Raw genomic sequence first — 23,713 nt, 5'->3', positions numbered from 1 at the left:
AAGGACAAAGAGATTATTGCGATGATCCAAAATGTCAGTCAAGCGCTCAGACGACTCCGAGCCAAGGTCTTGTAGCACAAGGACATACACCTGTCAACAAAGATGAAAGTGTGCAATGTAGTTGTCCTCACTTATTTCTTGTATGGCTGTGGAACGTGGACTGTCTACTGAAGGCATATCAGTCAGTTAACGTGCGGATCAAGTGGCAGGACCAAATCACCAACCAGGAAATCCCTGGTGAAGCCAACACAACAAGCATCCAAGCCTAACTAATATAGGCCCAGCTTCGTTGGACTGGCCATGTCATCCTCATGGATCAAAACATAACCCAAAATTAGCGGATCTTTGGCGAGCTAACCCAGGGCAGCCGAAACCAAGGCCGCCCTCTCAAGAGGCACAAAGACAATCTCAAGACGCATATCAAATGAACAGTCCTTCAACCCCATTAGCTCGAGCTCGTTGCTACAGACAGAAGCCACTGGAGAGCCCTGACGAGAAACGCCTGTTCCACCTTCGAGGTTGAACGCGTCAGCGTCTTGCTGAAACTCGTGAGAGACGTCACAGAGCTGTATCCCAGCCACCCCCAACCACTCATGTCCCATTCCCCACCTGCAACCGCCTGTGTGCATCTTAAATTGGACTCCATAGCAACATACGCGTCTACCGTCGATGAGATCTCACAACTTGTCTTCCTCGGCTAGAGAGACTACCAAGACTATAGGGTTTAACGCCATTTTTCTGGACAGGATATGATATACATGGCGGTCAGTATAAATGGTGAAGGGAGAAACCGGGAAAACCCAAGAAAGAAGCATCGACCCACGAGAAGCTACTGGCAAGCTTTCTTACGCAGCGCAGTCAGAGGTGAGATGGCAGTGATTCGTAACGTTGAGAGAGCTTTATACCACTCGGCAACTCTGGCCCTTAGGATTCTGTCACTAACGGCATATCTACTCGTACATATAAATACACTCATATACTGTGAAATGAGCACCAATTTCCAACATATATTTTGCATGAGCTGGAGAGGTTTGGTTACGGTCTCATGTCATCTTATCTAAGCTTAACCGTCGAATCTCATCTTCAATGAAGCTTGGAATCGGTGTAAATGACAATACAGAGTGAATAACTAAGAAGAAGATCAATCCCAATACTATGGTAAGATACGGAGAAAATCCGTCCCAATAACAGACTATGATACGCAGAAAATCTGTTATTGCAACAAGATGCTGAGATATTATTTATGAATATAAGGGAACATTTGTCTAAGAAGAGGAGAAAACAGTTGTGTTTAAATCTATGTCGTTATTAATTGTAGTAACTGAGTGTGTATGCATAGAAAGAAAAGATCTGGAGTTTTAAAATTTCAGGATACAGCCGTAACATGCATTTAGCATGGTCATCGATTTGCCTCTGTATCAAACAAACTAAACCTTTGTTACTATTCCATTCAAATACGAAATGTAAGTTTATTTAAAAGTAAGCTATACGTTTATACGCATTTTTCTAGATGAAGTTACAAAGTACTAAATAAGAACTGTATCAAACGAAACAAAGAATCTAGGAGGCAAATAAGTTTAGGAAAAATACAAAGTTATGTGTTCTGGACAAGTCCTATCTGTTCGTGTGTCTTGGAGTTACGTAAGCTGAGTAAACACAAAACCGTTTAGATATACAAGAAGGGCAAGGTGGGTATGTGTCACTCGAGTAAACCATGGTATAATGATCAATATTAATGTCAACTTCAAAGTTACTCCAATCAAATAAGCCTTAATATAAACAAGACACATTCTATGCAGTTATTATCCTCTGTTATTCAATTATATGTCTACAAACAAATACATTCTAAAGTTGTATATTTATTACATCAACAAGTTTGTTCTTAATACCACCTAACATTGGAACTTATTACACGATCTCCTAACCTTCCCTTTCAGTTACCCACCATGATACAGCCAGAAGTAAAAACGAGTCAGACGAAATGAAAGGCCTAATAGATCCACTGCATTGCGATTCCAAAAACGGCAATGTGTCTTGAAATGGAAGAAGATCGCTGATAGACTGTGATTTATCTAAGACTTGACCATGTATATCAACTAAACAATGCTCGGTGTGTAATAGTCCATTTCATTAACAGATCATTATTGACGTTTATATTTCTGTTCTTGTGGTGACTATGCTATTCGGATGTGTTTAAAGGATTGCTCATATAAAAACAAAATCGATGACTTCTCTCTTCTGAGAAGAAACTTTAAAACGTTGCAAATGGACACAACAACATTAGACTGATCTTGTTTTGTCATAGATATATGTTATGTGCAGTCTAGAAGCAGACTTGCCTTGATTATTAAGGTTTTCTCCACAAAGGAACACAGCTCAATGTTCATATTTGGGCTTTCAGTAACATTCCGAAAGGCAGTTTAAAATATGTTATTAATCCGCAGAGTAAGTGTAAAAGAAAACATTGTTGTATCCCATCAAGTCCCAGCTTACGCATTACATTTGACAGAAAGCAAGCTAATGGATAGAATGTATACAGAGCATCAGAATCCAGAAGAACACAGTCTAACTTTGAATTGATATTCTTCGATAAATTGTAGTGCGTATTTACTTTATTTTTTACCCCCCAAAAATGAAGTAGAGTGAGTTCGGTGAATAGAAGGATTCAATCGATGCATAAACATTGTACCAGTCTATGCACTCCTTCATAAGAGTACTAATTACTCGTTGATGTTTAGTAACGCAGTTGTTTTCATAATTTCTCAAGTTCACTAAATATTTTCTAGATTGTTGAGTAAGCATGTTTATGTTTAAAGACCATGTTGACAAATATCTTGTGGTGATGGCATCAAACTTTTCTTGCCTATTATACCAATAGAGTGGATGGTAAATTTTAGGCTTTGAGTTAATCCTTCCTATTTTATAACATTCTTTCTAATGACAGCACGATATCGTTCACAGTATCAGATTTAGCATTAGCTTAATCATCCGGATATGTTTCGAGAATTTTGATTACAACGTATGCAACAACTAATATGTGCAAAGCAAATTCATCTTTTTTTGTTGTTCTAACTATTTAAATTTCGGGATGGGAGGTGGGATGGCGGTCTATGATTTTCCTTTGAGCTGAAATACTCTTTTGCTCTCAAGATAGTTAAAATTTTTACGAATAATATGGATAAGATAAGGTGTTAATTTGCTTGAAATCAAATGAAGATATTTTACAGCTGCTGACAGACGTAATCTTATATCACTTGTTTAGGCTCGAAACAAAAGTAACACAAGCAAGAGTGAAAACGACAAGCTTTGAAAAATACAATATTTATTTCCCTTGAAAAATTCTGTAAAAATGAAAAAGATAGGAACTTAAGGTTTTATAGAGTCAAATCCAAAAATAATCCTAGAATACAATTTTATTAGTCCTAATAACAAAATGTTCTACTGATTTCATGTTCGAATCCCGACAAAGAATCCAAGATGGAAGACTATGACGTATGCTACAAAATGTAGTGTTGAAGTCTACAGTACCTTGTAGAAATAAGAAGTATCACTCCGGTTTCTGATAGCTGAAAACATTTTATAAAAAGTGACCTTGTTCCACAATATTACATGAACACACGTATTTTCCAAAATATAACAGAATTAATCCTTTTGAATCCAAGTAATTTGAAATAACTCCAAACCAAGTAATTTTAAATAACACCAAATAGCACAACATACAACTAACAATTTAACAGCCCAACTTTTACTGATTAATTTTCCAAAACATGGGTTATATGGGCTTTCTAATACGTAAACAAGGGTCACGTGATCATCTTCTAGAAGTTTGTAGAAGCAAGTGCTTGTTACAGCTCACGTTTACTCAGTGTGACCCTGACGAAAACCAATCATTTATACTCTAAGAAATAAAAGAATAAAAATTGTTTTTATCTTAAAGACAAGTCCCATCATGACCTTGGAAACAACCAATCATTTTAAAATAAGATAGATCTTTTTACGAAGGTCGCTACAAACTCTGAAACAAGATCAGGATTGAGATCAACACATGGTGTTTATAAACTAAGAGTCAAGGTCAAACTATTTTCTAAACAAATTATCATCTCTAGTGAATAAATTTACATTACAATATCATGTAATGAAAAATTAAAAATAATTAAAACTGACAAAAGATTAAATTGAAATAAATATATATTAAATCAGATATATTTGAATCAAATATACATAACACTTCCCCCATAAAGAAAAAGAAAAGTGTATACTTAAAGCTTTCTTTTTACCGCATCCTAATTACACACGATGTTTAAAAGAACTCACGTAAATTACACAGTGTACATGAAATACTATACTGTTATACACATGAAAGTGCATCTGCTATTAAATTATATTTTCTCTTCATGTGCCTGATGTCAAGAATATATTTATGTAACAACAAACTTCAACTTAGTATTTGATTTTATTTTTCATCTTGCCGATGAAAGTCAGGGGGTTGTCGTCACTAAATACAATAATCGAGGAAGGAGATGAACTAAAGTAAACTTCAAAATGTTGTAATGCTAATATCAAAGCCAAACATTCCTTCTCGATTGTTGAATAATTCCCTTGATGCTCATTTAATGTCTTGGAAAAATAGCACGCTGGATGATCAATACCACTTTCTTCCTGAATCAAAACTGTTCCAACCCCAACATCACTTTCATCAACAGACAGTTTAAAAGATTGACTGAAATTTGGAGCTGTAAGAACTGACGCACTTTTAAGTAAGACTTTCAACTTATCAAAAGCCTCCTGACATTTTTCAGTCCAAAGAAAGTTTTTATTTACTCAATAAATTTGTCAGGGGTTCAGCAATTATAGAAAAATTGGAACAAAATTTTCGATAGTATCCGGTCATACATAAAAATCGCATCAGTTGCTTTGTATTAACAAGCACGGGAAATTCAGAGATAACCTAGACCTTACCATCTATAGGTTTAACTTGTTCATGTCTCACGCTGTGTCGTAGGAAAGTTACACTAACACGGCAGAACTCACTTTTAGAAAATTAATTGTCTAATATGCATCCGTGAGTCTGTCAAAGAATTTCAGAATTGTTGCTAAATATTCTTTCCAGGTGTCGTTGTAGATGATGACATCATCGATGTAAGCATAACAATTATCTAGACCAGAGGTAATCATATTCATTAGACGTTGAAATGTACTTGGCGATCCTTTCATCCCCAACAACATTAATTTGTATTGGTAAAGTCCATCTGGAATCAGGAATGCCGAAATTTCCTTTGCTCTTTCCGTTAGTGGAATCTGCCAAAATCCTTTCAGAAGGTCAAATTTGGTGACATACTTGGCATTCCCGATGTTATCAATACAGTCATGGATTCTTGGTAATGTGAATGAATCTGTTTTTGTCACACTATTCACCTTCCTATGATCAGTACACATCCGGAATGTTTTATCTGGTTTGGAACAAGTAAACATGGTGAATTCCAGTCACTTTTACTAGGTTCTATAAAATCATTCTACAGTAAATATTGAATATCGTTTTTCAAGTATTCGTGTTTGAGAGGGTTCATCCTTAACGGATGTTAATTGACAGATTTGGAATTCACAATTTCAGCGTCATTGAACATTTTGCTTGTCCTTGTAGGAACATCTGGAAATAAGTGCTCATATTCAGATAATTACTGTTTAAGTTCATTACTGTCTTGCTCTTGCAAATGTGAACGTTTTTTGTCCAGATCTTTCATAATTTCTGAATTCCGAAGATTTTACACTCCAATGTCAGTAGAATCCGATGACATTCCTTCACTTAAATCTTCAATGAATGGGACAGGTACAACTAAATTAATTGCATGCTTAACCTGGCAATCTCTTTCAATATACTGGTTCTCATATAATTTACTTAGATCTCAGGAGCACTAATGTTGTAATTTAACTCATTCATTTTCTTCTTAACTTAGTAAGGGCCTTAATATCTAAACATAAACAATTGAAGAATGAACAAGAGAGACAGAAATCCATTATTAACAAATTCAAAAGTTATCTCCATTAATGTTCTGTCAAACTATAACTTCACTTTTGACTTGAATTACTCAATGACAATTTCAAGCAATATAGGCTGGAAAGATTATATAGAGTTAAAAAGGGCAAATTGAGTTAAAGACTTTATCAAAGATTTAATATTGTTTTAGATTTTATATTCCCCAAGGGAATTGCCTCTGGGAACCTTGTTGACACACACATAATGGTCAACAGGTATTGGATACCTGACTTAGTCTTACGCAAGGAACCAACACAATCAACCACAAAATTCTACTGAATGGTTCGTCAAAGGCAAGAATAGGTTGTAGATGAGCCTTAGGAATTTTATGATTTGGTTTTCCTACCATTGGACAGGTATGACAATATCTACAGTATTTACCAACATCACTTTTGATTTTTTGCCAATAGAAGTGAGTTAAGATCTTGTGATAAGTTTTACTGATCTCTAAATAACCATCCAATGGAGTTTCATCGGCCAGAATAAATATTTTCTGCATGTAAGGTTTCGGAACTACAATTTGATAGTTCACTGACCATTCGTCATCAGCAGGTACCTTGGGAGGTCTCCATTTTCTCATACGAATTCCATTTTTAATGATATAACAGACAGGAACTTCAGTAGCTTCAGATTCACTAATGGTCTTCTGAAACAAACAGGAGATCTCAGGATCTTTTTCCTGTTCGGCGACAAGTGATTGTCGTTTATCATCCTGATTAGAATAAAGAGAAAGAGTCGTTAAAACAGGATCACTGTGATCAATACCTTCCGATTGATCCAAACAAGGAGTGAAAGTGACCTTATCAAAAGCCTGACCAATACAGCTAAAGGAATACTTTCCTTATCAGCGTCATTCTCAAAGCTTCCTTTGCCATAGTTCTGGTAACTGCACAAGCTGGAAATACATCAGGAAATTCTTTTTCAATTGGATCGACTTTCTGATCCAAACAAAGCTTGCCAACTACAAATGGATTACCCACAACCTTGTCTCCAGCTAGGTCGTTGCCTAGTGATAAATGAATACCCTCAACGGGTAAAACATAGACTGTTCCGACTGTCACGGGTCCTGAGACTAAGTCTGATGATAAAGTTACACAATGGAGACAAACATTAACAAAGCCACTCTCTAATCCCTGCATAAGAACATTCTCATTAGAAGAAGACTTCTCAGAAACAGGCAAATTACCTGACCATAAAAGACTCGGAGAAGCTCCTGTTTTCCTCAAAATTGTAATAGGGATATGATTGATCAAATGATTGATATAGAATCTTCGATATGAATGGTTCATAATTCTCCATAATCAAATCAGTCTGGGGTTTGTTAGCCCTAACAAATGTATTGCTTTCAATACATGATCGTGACCTTGACCTCTTAGAAATAAAAACATTTGGAATAGGTCTTTCTTGATTCTGATGCATATTTTTCAATTTGTGGCAATCCGAAATAACATGTCCTTATTTCTTGCAATAGGTACACGTAGGAAGAGACAAGGTTCTTGCATCAAGCTTCTCTGAAGTTTGATTTTTAGAAGTTGTGCTAGTTTGAGTTATAGAAGGGCTTGTATTAAGCTGAAATACATTTCTGCCAAAAAACTGTTTATTAGAAGTTTTATTTACAAAAGAAACTTTATGGGCTAAAGCATAATTGTCAGCGTCACGAGCAGCATTTTCTAAGGTTCCGATCTTATGCTTGTCAAGATATACTTTAATTACACCATGAACACAGTTCTTAAACTCAACAAATGTGAGTTGTCTGAGACTTTCGTAATCTTTATTAACCTTTCTAGAAGAGCACCATCTACAAAATGTCGTGCTTCCCCCCCCCCCCCGCAAATTCGACATAGGTCTGGTCAGCTTCATTTTTTATAGTTTCTAAATTTGTGCCGATAAGCTTCAGGGACTAACTCATAAGCCATCAAGATATAGTTCTTAACTATATCATAGTCAGCACTCGGTTCTAGTGACAGTGAAATGTAAATATCACGAGCTCTACCAGTGAGAAAACATTGCAATAATGAAGTCCAGTACTCTCTTGGCCACTTAAACTCTCAGCAATTCTTTGAAAACGAAAAAATATATGTCTACTTCTTCTTCCAGAAAAGGCGGTACTAACTTGATATTTATTATAACATCAAAAGTAGGGGTTGTGTTTTCCCTTTGCCAGCTCTAATTCTTTCAAACGAATTTGAAATTCCCTTTCATTATTCTCTCTTTGCATTTGCCATTGTCTTTCTCGCTCTTCGCTCTTTTTACAACTTCATTCGTCTTACTTCCATCTCTTTCAGAAGCTGCATTTGTCGTACTTCCTTCTCTCTTTCCATTTGTATCTTTTCGATCTGAAATTGAATCTGTCTTATCTCTAATTCCAACCTTTTTAGATGTACTTCCAGTTTCAAAATGTCCAACCACTGATGATATTTTTTTTTAAAATCTTGCCGATTTCACTAAGATTTCAGAAACTCGAGAATTCAAATTTTTCTGAAATATTCTATCCAAAATTCAAACTTATCCCGGACGAGCACCCAATTTCTTATATCACTTGTATAGGCTCGAATAAACAGTAGCCAAAGAAAGAGTGAAAACGACAAGCTTTGAAAAATATAATATTACTTCCCTGGAAAAATTCTTTACAAATGAAGAAGAAAAAAAGAACTTACGGTTTTATAGGATCAAATCCAAAAATAATCCAAGAATGATCCGAGAATAAAATTTTAGTAGTCCTAATAACAAAATGTTCTTCAAATTTCACGTTCGAATCCCGACGAAGAATCCAAGATGGAAGATGATGACGTATGCTACAATCTGTATTGTTGGTCTACATTTCCTTGTAGAAATAAGAGTTGTCACTCCGGTTTCTGATAGGTGACTACATTTTTATTACAAAAACTGTCCTTGTTCCACAAAATTACATGAGCAAGCGTATTTTCTAGAAAAATAACAGAATTAATCCTTTTGAATCCAAGTAATTTGAAATAAACCCAAACCAAGTAGTTTGAAATAACTCTAAACAGCACAACATACAAATAACAATTTAACAGCCCAACTTCTGCTGATTAATTTTTATTGCGTGCTAGAGGTGGCAGCTGGTCGGAAGTAGATACTGGTGATCAGTAGTGGGTTTGGGGTTTAGGTCAGTTTATATGCTAATCTCCATGAGGGTAGATTAAGTATCTAAACAAAATACTGAACCTATCCTATGACTAAGGCGTATATATATAAAAAATAGTATCATACAGGTGAGAACATTTTTAATTCGTACGATAAGGAGATTCGAACCAAGGTCCCCTGGTAAACGGCACCCATCGAATTGCCTGCACACACGAGCCCATATTCCCTCACGACTAAGCACACATCACCAAATAATGATCTTACTCAGTCGGTGTTGTATGCACTCGTGTGTAGCAGACACACGCATGACGACCTAGTAATGAATTCTCATGTATCTACACAGTCATTCCGGATATATACGAAAGAAATCAAGGTATATATAATTAATTATAGAGAATTATAAAAAAAAATTCCCTAACCTGTATGATAGTATTATTTGTACTAAAATATTAATCTTGCCTACTATTATCAAGCATCCTTTGATAGGAATCCAGGGATAGCACTTTCCGTTCTGTTTGGTGTATATTTATAATTGGTAGTTGATTTAATACATGTACGAATCCCTCTACTTTAGTTTCAGTAAAATTTGAAAGAAATTTCAGATCTTCATGACATCAACGTGAAACCTGTTACCGTTGATCTTGTTCCAAATCTCGTTGACCATCTTATAGTACTTTAAATTCTAATGTTTTGGCTTTGGTTTGAGGGTATTAACAATTAACCATATATTTTTCAATGTTATTTCTTTTCATTTCTCCATAATTTCATCTATCGTTACACTTCTGGAACAGCATGAAGACTGGACTATCTCATTTTTCATATGTCCATTTGCCGCTTACCCGTGATGCTTTTATGTAATTTTACTGGGAATGTTTTAACATCTGTTTTAAATTCTGTCACACGGTAAAACCTCATTTTCCGTTCAAAACCGTATAATTTTATGATATACAGAACAGTAGTCAAAGGTATACGTTTGAATTTATTATGTCGTTTATGGGCGCACGCGACGTAAATCCAGTCAACCAGTCAATCAATGTCGTTTATGATAAATCTAGTTGATTGTGACATTTTTATTTAAAAGCCACGATCAAGTGCCGTACCACGTGTAAAGTAAACTGACAATAATTCATTTCAACTGAGTGGTATTTTTATATATTACAATTGGTCGCTGGATGGAAATACACAGAACAGTCTCATACTGGTTGACGTAACTTGTAGCACAATTGGAGGTGGATCTGGGAACGACCATTCAGGATTTGCAAGACATTTGTGTAGGGCCTGGACCGCCGGTATTAGCAGTATAAGTTAAAGCAGTAGTAGTGGTAATAAATGTTTTCATTTGCTTCCGAACAGTTGTCAGTCTTTGTATAATGGCTTTAGCCTCATTGTTAAAATGTTGATTAAGATATTTGTTCAATGTGTTTTCCCCATAAATAATATGGTATTACGCATGTTAGCCAATAATTTCGAGAGCTAAGCTTACGTGTTTGAATTATTCATGATAAGGGACTGATAAATATGTTATTTCACAGTGATCTGTCTCGTGTATTAGTCCAAATATCAATACTGTACAGGAACTCAGGCTGCCAGTCAACTATTCTGAACATTTTTAAAGCCCAATCAAGGCACATAGTTCATCGGTTATCTAATTCATCTGAATCAATGTTCGTTGTGTAGAAATATCACAGAGACAATAAAACTGGTTGAATTAAACAAGTATGCAAATATACAAATATGGCCGTGTTTAAACGTAATTTTATAATGAATGGGATAGTAGAGTGCTTCTTGATGTGATTAATATAATGTTATGTAATGATAGTAACAAAGTAATCGCAGTAGGTAAGCAAGTATTGCATAGAACAAATAAAATGTGTACGGGCACCACTTGGACTATGCCTTTTCTCATTTTCCATGAAAGGAACTTGTCTCATTTTCCATCACAGGGTATCACATGAAGTGATCAGAAGGATGTAATACAATACTGAAAATCTGTGTACTGTAAGAGGTCAGCTGGTTGACTGCAGTGGTGTAAAAATAGATCCCTGAATTCACTGTTCGCAAGGCAACTGTGCAAGTACAGAGTGACCGTAACCTATACCAATTTGAACATTGGTTAATATTTTCAATATCAACTAATACCACCCAATATATACATACATACATATATATATATATATATATATATATATATATATATATATATATATATATATATATATATATATATATATATATATATATGAGTGTGTGTATATATCAATAAGTGAGTGTGTGTGGTGTGAATTAAAAAATTCGAGTCATCATAATAAACACCATTACAACTCAAGATATTCCTTACCATATCCCATGCCAATAAAAGAAACAAACGATAGGTGTAATTTCAATTTACAGTCTCCAGTTTCTCACAAAATGTATTAGAATTTATTCTTTTTAGATACGAAGAAGTCAGGCTTACATCCGTTAGTGTACACTCCACATCTGTATTAATGTTAACAAACACAATCTGGCAATATGTATTGGGCACATTCTGATACCTTGCACCAAACACAAGTCTGGCACCAAACAAAGTCCGGCACCTAGCACAGTCTGGCAGCTTCCAATAGGTACTGAGCACACTACAGATGAATGCACGTTCGATTCGTGTTGTTAATTTGTCCAGATAACTGGTACAAACACAGACGCAATGAGATGACTGACCAAGTATGAGATTTTGTACTTATGGCCAGAAAGGTAATTTTATCGACAATTTTAGTCTTCTGTGCAGGTTCCAGAACATCATTGCCTGTATGGAGCTTAAAGTTGCGTACTTTGACACTTAAATAACACACGGCTTTTTTATAGCAATAAACATGTAGAAAGTGGCAATTTCTACTAGTCCCAGCGATGCTCTGTGAAAAAATTGTACAGGATGTTGCAGCGATTCGTGAAGCTAGGTTTAACATTCTGAGAAGGTTGCTGCGGTGATGTATCATGACATCTCATTTCTCTCAAGTAGGAAATCCACTACAAGATCAGGAAATGAAAGATACGTAGTTTCTCTTTTAGTTTAATATAAGGCGTGAAGTGGAAACATTGTATTGTTACAAGTCGAATCGACTCGCGACAATACAACATTTTTCCATTACACTATATATACATTTCTGTGTTATTATGGTATTCGACGTTTTTCTGTATTTTTTATGCATAGCGCCACCTATCGTGTACGTATCTTATATACTCTAGATGACACGACCATAAATTACTAGTTCTGCAGAACCAGTTGATTTCGGGAAAATATCTGGATTGCTGATGAGTACACTATTTTAAAAATACACTCATGAATATCACTGTTTCCAAATAATGGCCGTACCCAATGTTCTCAAAAAAGTTTGTATCTGATTAAAATCGCTATTACTGTAACACATACGTTAAAGAGTTTGTCGTCTAATAATGTCCAATAATGTTATGCAAGAGTTAGATCATGTAGTTACCATATTTGTCAAAAACCAAGGCATCGAATCCATTGTAGCAAATAAGAGTCAAAATGTGAAGTCAGGACGGTTGCTGTTTTCTCGTGGCTTTCGCAATTGCAATTGATAGGTGTTGACTTTGAAACTTTGTTGTACGCTATTTTTACCTTTTATTGGAACAGTGGATGTTGTTTAAACAGTCTGAGGTCGACATGTACGTTCATGCTCATGCTGGTGGTCCCTTCCCAGCGTCCATCTCGTCGGCGCTACTCCTTTCGTCACAGAGGTTGCAGGAAGGTGAGTGCCATGGAAGTAGCATCCATTTTTCAGACTGATTTACAATTTGTGCAACATATATATCAAGTTTCCAACATTAGATTACGCAAATGCCATCGTAATTTTTTCACTTGGTATTACCACGATATCAGAGTAACTCCATTTGTATAACCTGGAATCTTCATGTAGTCTTTTTTATCGATTGTTTCCCGCTGTCATCTGATTTAAACAAAAATTAAATGCAGTTCAATATATAGCAAAGAACAACTAATATACGTATATAATATCTTGAAGGTCAGTTTTTTATTTTCTTATAAGCCGATCGCAAAAGTTTCATACAAATCGCCTTCATATTTCTGTATTTGTGTCAATGTGCATTATACCTGAGTGAAATTAGATGTATACTATTCACGAAAAGTATTTAACCAGACAAATTGGAAATATTGATCCTATGCACGAAGTAGAGTATATTAAATATCCGATATGCAATGCATATTACATGGTGCCATCAGGAATGCCGTGATACCTGAGACAGCTGATAAGCAGTGTAAATGCAACAATAGATGTAACATTGTCTGAATCTCCTTTGTCCATTTTCCCATCTTCTTTGAATACATAATGCACAACGTTAATCTTTTATTGTGTCCCTTTCTTTACTGTTAGTATGTTAACAATGAGAAGATATCACATCCATGGTGAAGACAAATGAAAACATAAATATATGGTATTTTGTATATTTTACATCTTCATGGGCGTAGAATGATGTGGAGGAGTTTCGATCAAAATTTGTCCATCTACTTTTTATAACACTTCAAGCTCTTTGCGAACGTTTTGTATATTCTATCGAAGGTTTTGTTATTGGTAAGTACTAGATATATGCTGTCAAAAACTGAATTATATGCCATGTCGAGGACAGCCGTATGACTTTTTTTAATACATAATGCCAGGGCGAATTTTAAGATCTTGTCATGGACAATACAGTTGAAAATACTGTGTAGTTTCAAATATTTCAGTCAGAGTTTGAAGAAGGCCCTATGGAACGGACATGCAAGTTGAAGAACGTAATGAGTTTTTTTTTTTTTTTTAAAAGCACTACCAAGCTTCAGTCTTGAATTCGTTAGCATAACTTCTTTTAGGTTTAAAGAATGTTGCATGCTTCGGGTTCTGAGAACGCAAACATTATATAAATTATATTAAACTTTAAATCAGCGCCCGTGTGTGTGGGTGGGTGTGGGTGTGTGGGTGTGTGGAGAGAGAGAGAGAGAGAGAGAGAGAGAAATACTATCATGCATAGATTTTTTCAAAGTTTCAAGTTTATAAATAACGTCCACTCAATAAGAGAGATCACAGGTATAGACGGATTTTGCCGTCTTCTATAAATAGGCCAACGCTGACTGAATTCCTTTTTTTCAGTCATTAGACTAATCATTGCGTTAATTAATGTCAGCATCAGCGTCTCCAATATTTCCTGCACTTAACCTTTCTTTGTGTATAGTAGTGGTGTCAGATAGGTTCAATATAATCTACTAAAACAATATCAAGTCTAGTTGAAGTAAAATATAATTCACATGGAAGTCAATGTATAAATCACCGACCACCGTCAAATATGTTCTCAGTGTACAACAATGAGATCATAAACACACCTGCCAGATCCACTATATATTTGTTAAGTTTGGCCATCAATCTGGCAAAGTCTCAGTACTCCTTCGACCGAATTAATCGGATACAGTGTTGTTATTATGAACATATACAGCTTTACATGTGGCTGTTTTACATCATATTAAAGTCTTTCGAAAATGGCCATATCACTAAATATCATCTGCTTGCTTTGAGCACATGCATTCTGCATGGTTTTTGTATCTCAGAAGTCAGTTTCATGGTACATGATGCAATCAGTGCCCTCTCTAAAACATGCTATTGCTCATTGTGTGATATAATAAAGCCTAACCAAATAATATGTGTTTTATGAGATTGAGAAGAAGTGATCTTTCAGCTGCCAGATTCCTGGTTACAACATTCTTCCGTTCAGGCAAGATGTGGGTTGTACAGTAGATACTTTTTCCAGGTAAAAGTTTTACTTACCATTCACCCTTATGCAAGCTTCATAACATGTGTAGCTCGTCCATCACGTCGATGATGACCACTTTAGTCATCCAGTGTTTTATCGGGAACAAATGATCTGAAGGTGCCTAGATGGCCGATGAGGCCGATGTGCGCCCTGAATGCTCTGTGGCATTGTGGACATGAGATGGTAGCAATCGTGGTGTTAATTGCTCAGGATTTACTGGCCTGCCTTCGTTGGTCTGTTCACTGTGCTAAGTTCGTAGCCGTTGACTGTGATGTTTTGCGTAACATACAGCTTTCCATGGGTTGGCTAATACATTGTTTCAGTGTTCTTTGTGATCATCCTAAGGCCGATATTTGTGAAAGCGTCAGAGAACTTGTCGACGCTGATTTGCATGTCAGCTTTAGAGCCAAGGTTGAGGGCGCGGTCATCAGCAAATAGAAAGTCTCTGATGGTGTCTGTTGTACCTTAGTCTTTCCTTGGAGCCTCCTGAGGTTGAACAGTTTGTAGTCAATTCGGTATCTGATGCTGATTCCCAGTCATCATATCTGAAGGCATCGGTGAGCATGGCTGACAATATGAGACTGAAAAGTGTTGATGTCAGTACACAGCCTTGCTTCACTCCGTTTGAAACAGGAAAGGCATCTAAGATATCACCTCTGTTCCGGATTCTAGCTTCCATACCATCGTGGAATCGCTGCGCCATGGTGATACATTTCCTTGGGTATCCGTACTTGGCGATGATCTTCCACAGGCCCTTTCTGTTAACAGTGTCGAATACCTTGGGCAGGTCGACATACGTAGAGAAAAGGTCAGTATACTACTGTTGACTTTTCTCCTGCAACTGGCTAGCAGAAAACACCATGCGATGGTTCCACGCTCCTTTCCGAATCCACACTGGCTTTCTGGCAGGACTCCAAGGTCAAGGTGTGATGTGAGATGGTTGAGGAGAATCCTGGCTAGTATCTTGCCTGCGATGGAGAGCAAAGAGATACCTCGGTAGTTGTCACAAGCCTAAAGATTTCCCTTGCGCATATACAGGTGTATAATAGTGGCATTTTTAAATTTCCGTGGGATTGTCTCTTTTTGTAACATGAAATGAAACAGCTACACCACCTTCCTTGTATATCTCTACTGCAATTGATTCTGACCCAGGAGCCTTGCCACTAGAGAGCAGACGTATTGGTTTCTGGGTCTCTAACATGGCTTGTTGGTTATCCAGTGATTCATTTGCTGACACTTGGCGCAGCCGATCAATGGCTTCATCATTGATGGATTTTGGACTGTTCAGCCCACCTTTTGAGGATCTTATCTTTGTGTGTTTCCATCCGACTCTTGCATTCAGGTCACCAAGGATGATGAGCTTGACAGATTTTGGAACTGGTGATGATCGAGTGGATTTCTTCATAACATTTGTCCTTTGTTTTATCTGGATTGGCCATGGATGGAGCGTAGCACGGATGATGGCATGTCATTTACACCCTTTTGGAAGTCCAGCTAGCTTGTTAACAAAATCTGTCTTCACTGCAAAACCTCCTCTAGCCTCACGTCGCTCCTCACTTCCTCTTCCACACCAAAAGAAGGTGAAGTCAGCGCCCCTTTCACAAAATTCGCCCTCTCCTGCAAGGCGGGTTTTACTCAACGTTGCAATATCAATCCTGTATCTAGCTAGATACCTGCCAATCAGGTCAGTTCTTCTTTGAGGTATGTCAACATCATTTCTGTCCAAACGTGCGCGCACTTTCCATGCGCCGAGGGTGATAGGAACTATTTTGATCTTTTTCTTTGTAGTATTTCCACTGCTGATGTAGGGTACCCTCCATCCGCGGTTAGATGGCTAGGGAATGATGGAGGAGTCAATTTTTAGGGCACATTTTATTGCCCCTTCCTCATGATATGGAGGTGAGCAGTGCAGGTGGTTGTCGAACGCCACTGCTGCCCCGCGTCTGTGAAGAAATACCATATGGCCTGTGTCGCCTGTGTGCATATTTGCGGATACGTCTGCCAGTGTATCCACGGGACTTTGGGGAGAAGGATGACAGAGTGACTTGCGCGTTGACTTGGTTTAAAGTGAGGAAGAGTTGGTCGTCGTCGACCTCACTCTCTCGTCCAAGACGATCTGGATTCAGTTGCATGACAATGTCAAGACGGCTGGAGATGGAATCGGATGCAGTGGATGACCACTACCATCTACATGCCTCGTCCTGCTGTTTGCGCTTCACAGCGCGATACTGAGGATCGCCTTTCAAGCGGTTGCACTAGCTATTGGTTTCGTCCTCGCAGTCTGCCGAATCTAGTTTTCACATGCTTGGGTAGGCAAGACCTGGCTCGCCGAAGGTTTAAAACCCGTTGGAAACCCTCGCTTGGTTTAGCCCCCCCCCCCCCCACCGTCGATGCGGTTTACCAGGGTGTGGCTCCCGCGCATATTACAACTTCTTGGAGCCACGTGTGAGAGCTGGGTGTCTGTGGGGAACAAAGGTGGGCGGGCTACCCTAAAGGAGGCACGATTGTTCCCCCACCAGAGGTGCTACCCCTCCAATGCACTCCCGCACACCCCATGACTTATACAAATTGTCTGTACATATTTGAGTTTTGTGCAAACATTCTGTAAAAATACAACACAACAGACTATTTTAAAGAAGATAACATGGGTTAAAGAAAACCTGAAGTTGAAAATCATTCATGACTGTCATCACAAATGTTGCCTACTAGCTGTTACAAGGTTTATATTTAAAGACTGGTGTTCCACTGGCAATGTTTAGAATATGCATGTTTAAATGACAAGTTGAACGAAAAGTGTGATGAAAAATGTTATAATCAAAACATACATATGTATGTCTGACTTAATCTGTCTTTAGGTCTTATTATGTCTTTCCGCTACTAATCTTGCCAAGATTACCATGTATATTACGTGCACAATTTTAAAGATTGTTGTTATAATTAAAGTTACCTGCATTAACTGGTTTCTTTCGTAAATTTATTATATTTTTACTGCTATTTGCTTTTTTTTTGCTATGTATAATTTACTTATTTTCTGTCGTTGACCTTTGTCCATGAAGACACAGTTTTGGTGTGTACCTGATTTTTGACTTGTTGATAAGTTATAAATTGGCAGTATACTCGAATTTTCTAATCTGAGTTCAAGAACTAGCCTTCATTATGATCTTAGGGGGCTCTGGAGGCGAACTTATTTACAGTTTTCTGTAAGTTTCCATTAAAATGAGTGAGGATTGACTCAGAATAAGCTATTACAACATGGGCCAAGTAAGGATGTACATAAAAAAAAAGGTTTGGGCAACAAATGTTAATTAAAATCTTAATATCAGTCTTTAGGAATCTATGATCAGAGGTTTTGGTTGTGTTCAGATATAATTTGAGATAAATCATGTATTTAAATGTTTCACTGGAATTGCAAAGTGCTCATTACCTTTCAACTAAAACACTACTTTAGGATTATTGTGAATTCATTCAAAAACACGTGATACATCAAGACTATTGGTACATCGGTATATGCAAGAGTATTGGTACATCAGCGCATTTAAGACATGGAATTCATCTTTAATTTTCTAAGACTTATGTTGGATTTAATTCGTAATACTGCATTTTCCTTTTATAAAGTTTCTCTTTCTGTCGAAGGGATATAAATTCTTTGCGAATTTTACGAACCGTTTTGGTTTTATTTCCTTATATTGCTTAGCTTAGCACCATGTAATCGTAGCATACATTTTAAGTAAGGGGGCTATAACTTCGCCCTCTTAGCAAGAGGGGTGGTTAAGTGGCTTTGGCTGGCGTTATTTAGAGGATGAACTCCCTCGATGTTATAGCCCGGTGGGAGTGAATAATGAATGGAATTTCAACAGAGAACGGAGCGAGAATACTGGGAAGGACGACCCCCTTAGACAAGAAAAATAACAAATTCAATCAAAACAAATTAAATGTGGCAATTCAAATTGAATCTAAATTATGTAAACATAATTTAATAGTAGTATCCAATTTGAATTCATTCCATCATAATAACGAGTGGTGAAAAGAGCTCAATGCCCACGACCGATTTGCATTACCTTCCTCTCTTGACTATGCGTGTATCAACGTCACGACTTCTTAATCCTTTATTCTGACTTCATCCTTCTTTTTTTGTCTCGGACTTCTGTCTTCGTACTCTCTTGTCTCTCTCCAGGAAAGCTGTTCTTTAATGTGGTTCTCTTTCAGAACTTGTGCGTCATAGCGCTTAACACTGTCTTTTCTCGCAAGACACCTGGTCCCTTTCTTGCATAGCAGGAAAGCACTATTCTATTTAGGCTTCCCCCAGGGCCTAAATTACTCTTCTCTCAGAAAATTAAATCTAAAGAATTCCGACTAAGGTCATCACTGTAAATTCACATTGCCTCTAAAGTGTACACCTTAAATTATTCTGCCCAGTCGTAGGCAGCGGTTCCTAAATTTTCCCCAAGATAATAATTTCTTCCTTCAGACTTAGCATATATTCTGTGAACTACGGAGTATATCAATTTCCCATTGAAAATGATAATTTGACATGGGTTCTATCAAACAGTTATGGTTGGTAGCTCAGATGTTTACATTCTCAGGACAGCGTAGCAATGCCCTTGGTTAAATCTCACTCAGTCATAATTTCTAGCGCTTCAAGTTTTAACACTGACACGGGTGAAAATAGAAGAAGAGTCGAAGTGAACCTTCTCAAATACTTTTCTGGCTTTAATGCGATAATATGTTAATGCTCAATGCATTCAACATTAAGGTTCAATATAATTCAAAATTCGACAATTCACAAGGGCCTGGACACTTTTTTGTGCATATAATAATGGAAATAATTGAAACAGTAAGCCAGGAGTGGAAATGTATATACAAAACTTTGAAATTTGTAATGAAATTTAATTTTGTGTCCACTTGCTTCCAAGTATGATTGTATGCAACTGTAATAGACAAGCAAAATATATTAACTAACGGGCTAGATAATAGAACCCTTGAAATTAAACGGCTAAACAGTAGCAACTCTGTATAAGTGAACGTACCCTCATAAAAATTGTTTATTCTATTACAATAGTAATAAAATAGTGGGTTAACACTTTTTCGATCTAGTGATTTAAAAAGACCAATAATGGTGAACTCTGCAATGAGATTTTAATTAGTCACCAAACGTATTAATTTATCATCATGGATAAAACGTTGTAAATTGAGCATCGAATGTCTATGTCTTTTATAATTACCAATCCAAACATCATTCAAAGGTTTACGTGGTTAAGCTCCATGCTGTCGGATTATCATAGAAAGAAGGTCTACTGGTCATCCGTTATTTAGAAATTAGTTGAATCTACTTTTACCTTTTGCTGCATTCTTATAATCTCTTCTTCATCTCCCGCATTAACACAGGGCTTCAGGACGGATTTCCAACATGGACAAGAATTCTCAAATAGTTTATATAGTCTGGTGTAAAATTTTATAGATGAGAAATTCTCTAATCAAAATTCATTTTTCGTTAAAATAAACTTTAGAACCTACAGTTGAATATTATCAAAAAGATTTGTGAACTAGATTGTAATACATAATCGAACATGCAATTATATATACGAAAATCTAAGATAAATTTGTCCCGTCGCCCTTAACCCCCAATTTCCAACCCACTTAATTTGAATCGAATTATGGCGTGGTGTTAAAATGTTCGTTCCTCACCTGATGCATTCTAGTTGACTGTTTAAGTAACGAAAACATACCCAAAGTTACTGATGTGTTTTCATTAACAGTTTCTGGTTCTTATGGACGGCAACTATTTGTAAATTACCTGTCTATTACAAATTTTCAATAACTTAGTGTCGTATATGAATCATATACTCTACTGTTTTGAAAGACGTAGCAACTGAAGTGATGTTAGTCGGACAATCTGTGCATGTGCTCTGCACACCTGTGGCTTCACTATATGCAAAATCACACTATTTGTAAAGGTGTACCTCATCGCTGTGGTGCAAAACTCATTACATATTATCTGAGTCTGGATAATAAGAAATTCTTTTGTGATGCGTTACAAATATACCTTGTAAACATTTTGTCCACGAACGTGCATAATTAACCGAAAATTAATGTGAATCATTGATCAATCTTTCTGGAATAAATTTGAATGACATTTGAATGTCTACATGAATGCACCACCATCTATAATTTTCATTACTTATAATCTTGCAAAATCTCACAGACCACCTACATCTACTATGTTATTGTACAATGTATGTGGTTTTCAGCTTTGTTTAGGTGTCGTGTACATATTCTTCATTTGTTTCCGAATCGATTTTTCTGGCTTGCCTGTGGTACTTTTTAATGTACTTTCTTTTCCCCATCTACTTTAGTGATTAACACAAATCCATATGCGATGTATGTTTTAACTCATTAATGCCACAATTAATTGCATATTTTACATATGTCACATTCTAGAAACGAATTATGTACCAATTCTCAAGGTTTGGATGATCGATAATACTGCTATTTATGTATTTTGTTCTGTCTGTGTCGTCCCTGAAACACGTTTGGTTTTGACATTTTAACGAGGGGTACCTTTGGCGCATAGTTTATATAATTACATTTCTCTTTAATTTGATTGTTATCACCAGGTGTATCAAACCAATTCAGTAAGGTCATTTTACAACGTACTCATAAGTATTTGTCTCTTTTGACGAGACTATTCCATTTAAATGCAACTATTTTGTTATCGTTACGCATGTTAAATCTTCGTTCCTTTTTCAGAAATATTACTTTATTTAAATTGCGTCTTGAATGTTTGCAAAATGTCCACCTTATGAAAATAAAGCTTTTTCCAATATTTATAGTTTGAAACGAAACTTAACACCGCTTAAAATTTCGTTTTAGAAAATATTTTAAGTGGTTTAAGACAACCAATACTCGACCCGCCATTTGTTTCAACCCCACCTTCACCCAACACTCAGCTACTTTTCGTAAATGTTTAATCGCCATTAAAATGTCATTAAAATTTGGGTTAACTGTCTTTGATTTAATCTTTTTGGACAAAACACGAGTTACCGTTAGAGCCGATAATTTAGATTTTAAGATCATTGCCTAATTTGGATGTCGTTCATAGTTGCCTAGTCAAGCGTTACTCAAAGGAATGAGTCCTGAAAGGGCAAAAGTGTCGCCATATTTGTTTTCGCCTTCAGCCAGCTGCGGTTTTAGGGCCCGGTGAGAAATGAAGACAACAGGCCCCAAAAATCTAATTTCTATGTCACTGAAGAAATTTTGTGAAATATTCATATACAAATACAACTTTGTTTCCAACATCAAGTTAATATTTTTTTTGAAATAATAATCTGCTTTAAGTATAACCTGTTTTAAATAAACTCCAAAATTTTGGGCCCTATAACTTGATGTGTGCACCGTTCGCACTCGAAAAGGCCGCTGCTGCTTCAACGCACGTCTGCCCACTTTAAACGGATCTTGCAGGATACTATACAGAATGAGGAAGCAAATGTATTTGTTGCTTCATTTATGATAAATCTTGTTTGAACTGAGATTTTGTATGACAATACATGCGGCATCCAATACTATCGTGTGTGAAATCTGCCAGCAACGACAAACTCTAAAAATATTTTTGTTTTGCACAACCCAACTGGTAAATGCAGGACACAACCAGAATGGAGTTTTGTTTTGCGCAACCTCATTGGTAGCTGCAGGACACAACACCTGGAAGGAAATATTCAGCGTACTGAAGATTATCAATAATTGGTAATGTAGTTTTTAGCACTATTGGAAGTCCGTTAGCGAGCGGCTGATGAAGGTGTACAAGAAAAATATGTGTCTAGGTATAGAATCATATCTAATATGGTGATAGCTTAAATCAGCCAATATTTTCAAGGTGTCAGTCAATAATTTCAAGAACAAAGTGGATAATTTCCAGACGTATTCGAGATAAGCGACTTATTACTCTACTGTTTTATAGATAGCTGTTTCGTTTCTTGCACTCGATATCGATACTTTACCGGAACTCAAGTTGGTTATCAATTATTCCCGGAAATGTTAAAACCAATTCATATCATCACGTGATTAGACATATCTTATCCCGCTAAATAAACATTCAGTTTAGAAATATCAGGGAAACAATTTTTATATTAAATTATACAAATATAAAAATCTGTCATTCTTATTGCAATTTTTTAATATATGTTAAATTTAGAAGAATATTTAATATAATCATTATCATTTTATGCAATGATAATAACAATACAATGGCAAAAGTCAAGAACAAATTTTACATATTAATAAGCTCGCGTACGAGACATTAGATAGCCATTGCCTTTAAAGCTTTCTATCGCAAGATATCTTTGTAGACATTAGAATGGTGTCGGACAATACGAAATATTTATGTTTAAGAGGGTTACAAATAAGTCACCAAATTCAATGTTCATACACGGTTACGGTGGATTGCCAGTAACACGAATCACTGTAAACATATAGTAAGCTTGTTTTTGTTTTATATTTACCCCCGCTATCGTAATCATAAAATTCGCCAGTCTTTCCTGAATATATCCTTAAAATAATAATATAAATGATTATAATTAACATTCTCGCAATTAGGAGATAATTATTAGCCATTATCAGTGAAGCAAAACAAAAATAATCAATAAATAATTTATCACTATATAACCTGCAGTACTTTTTTTCATACACAACACAAACTTATCTTTAATTTGTTAATATTATTCTCCGCGTTTATATTGATGCTAATACATTAGCTTTGGATAATATTACCTTGTAACATGTGGT

At 36.3% G+C, this 23,713-nt stretch overlaps 1 protein-coding gene and 1 long non-coding RNA gene across 3 annotated transcripts in view; one reads left to right on the top strand and one right to left on the bottom strand.

Annotated features, from left to right (window-relative positions):
• Positions 1-7,430, top strand: part of LOC149781271 (uncharacterized) — a 163,605-nt gene extending 156,175 nt beyond the window's left edge. For both annotated transcript variants that reach the window (XM_089935359.1, XM_089935358.1), the window contains exon 10: positions 1,938-7,430. The gene's annotated coding sequence lies outside the window, so the exon portion shown is untranslated. The remainder of the gene's footprint in view (positions 1-1,937) is intronic.
• Positions 7,431-11,515: 4,085 nt separating this feature from the next.
• The window catches only part of LOC149781269 (uncharacterized), a 65,487-nt gene continuing 53,289 nt past the window's right edge, over positions 11,516-23,713 (bottom strand). The window contains exon 2 of the long non-coding RNA XR_016414666.1: positions 11,516-13,086. This is a non-coding gene — a long non-coding RNA (uncharacterized LOC149781269). The remainder of the gene's footprint in view (positions 13,087-23,713) is intronic.

The sequence above is a fragment of the Sinohyriopsis cumingii genome, chromosome 15 (genome assembly GCF_028554795.1).
Source record: "Sinohyriopsis cumingii isolate HCF-2022 chromosome 15, ASM2855479v2, whole genome shotgun sequence".
In the NCBI taxonomy this organism is placed as follows: domain Eukaryota; kingdom Metazoa; phylum Mollusca; class Bivalvia; order Unionida; family Unionidae; genus Sinohyriopsis; species Sinohyriopsis cumingii.
The sequence above is the reverse complement of the archived record's forward strand: the minus strand, read 5'-3'. Positions and strand labels throughout refer to the sequence as shown.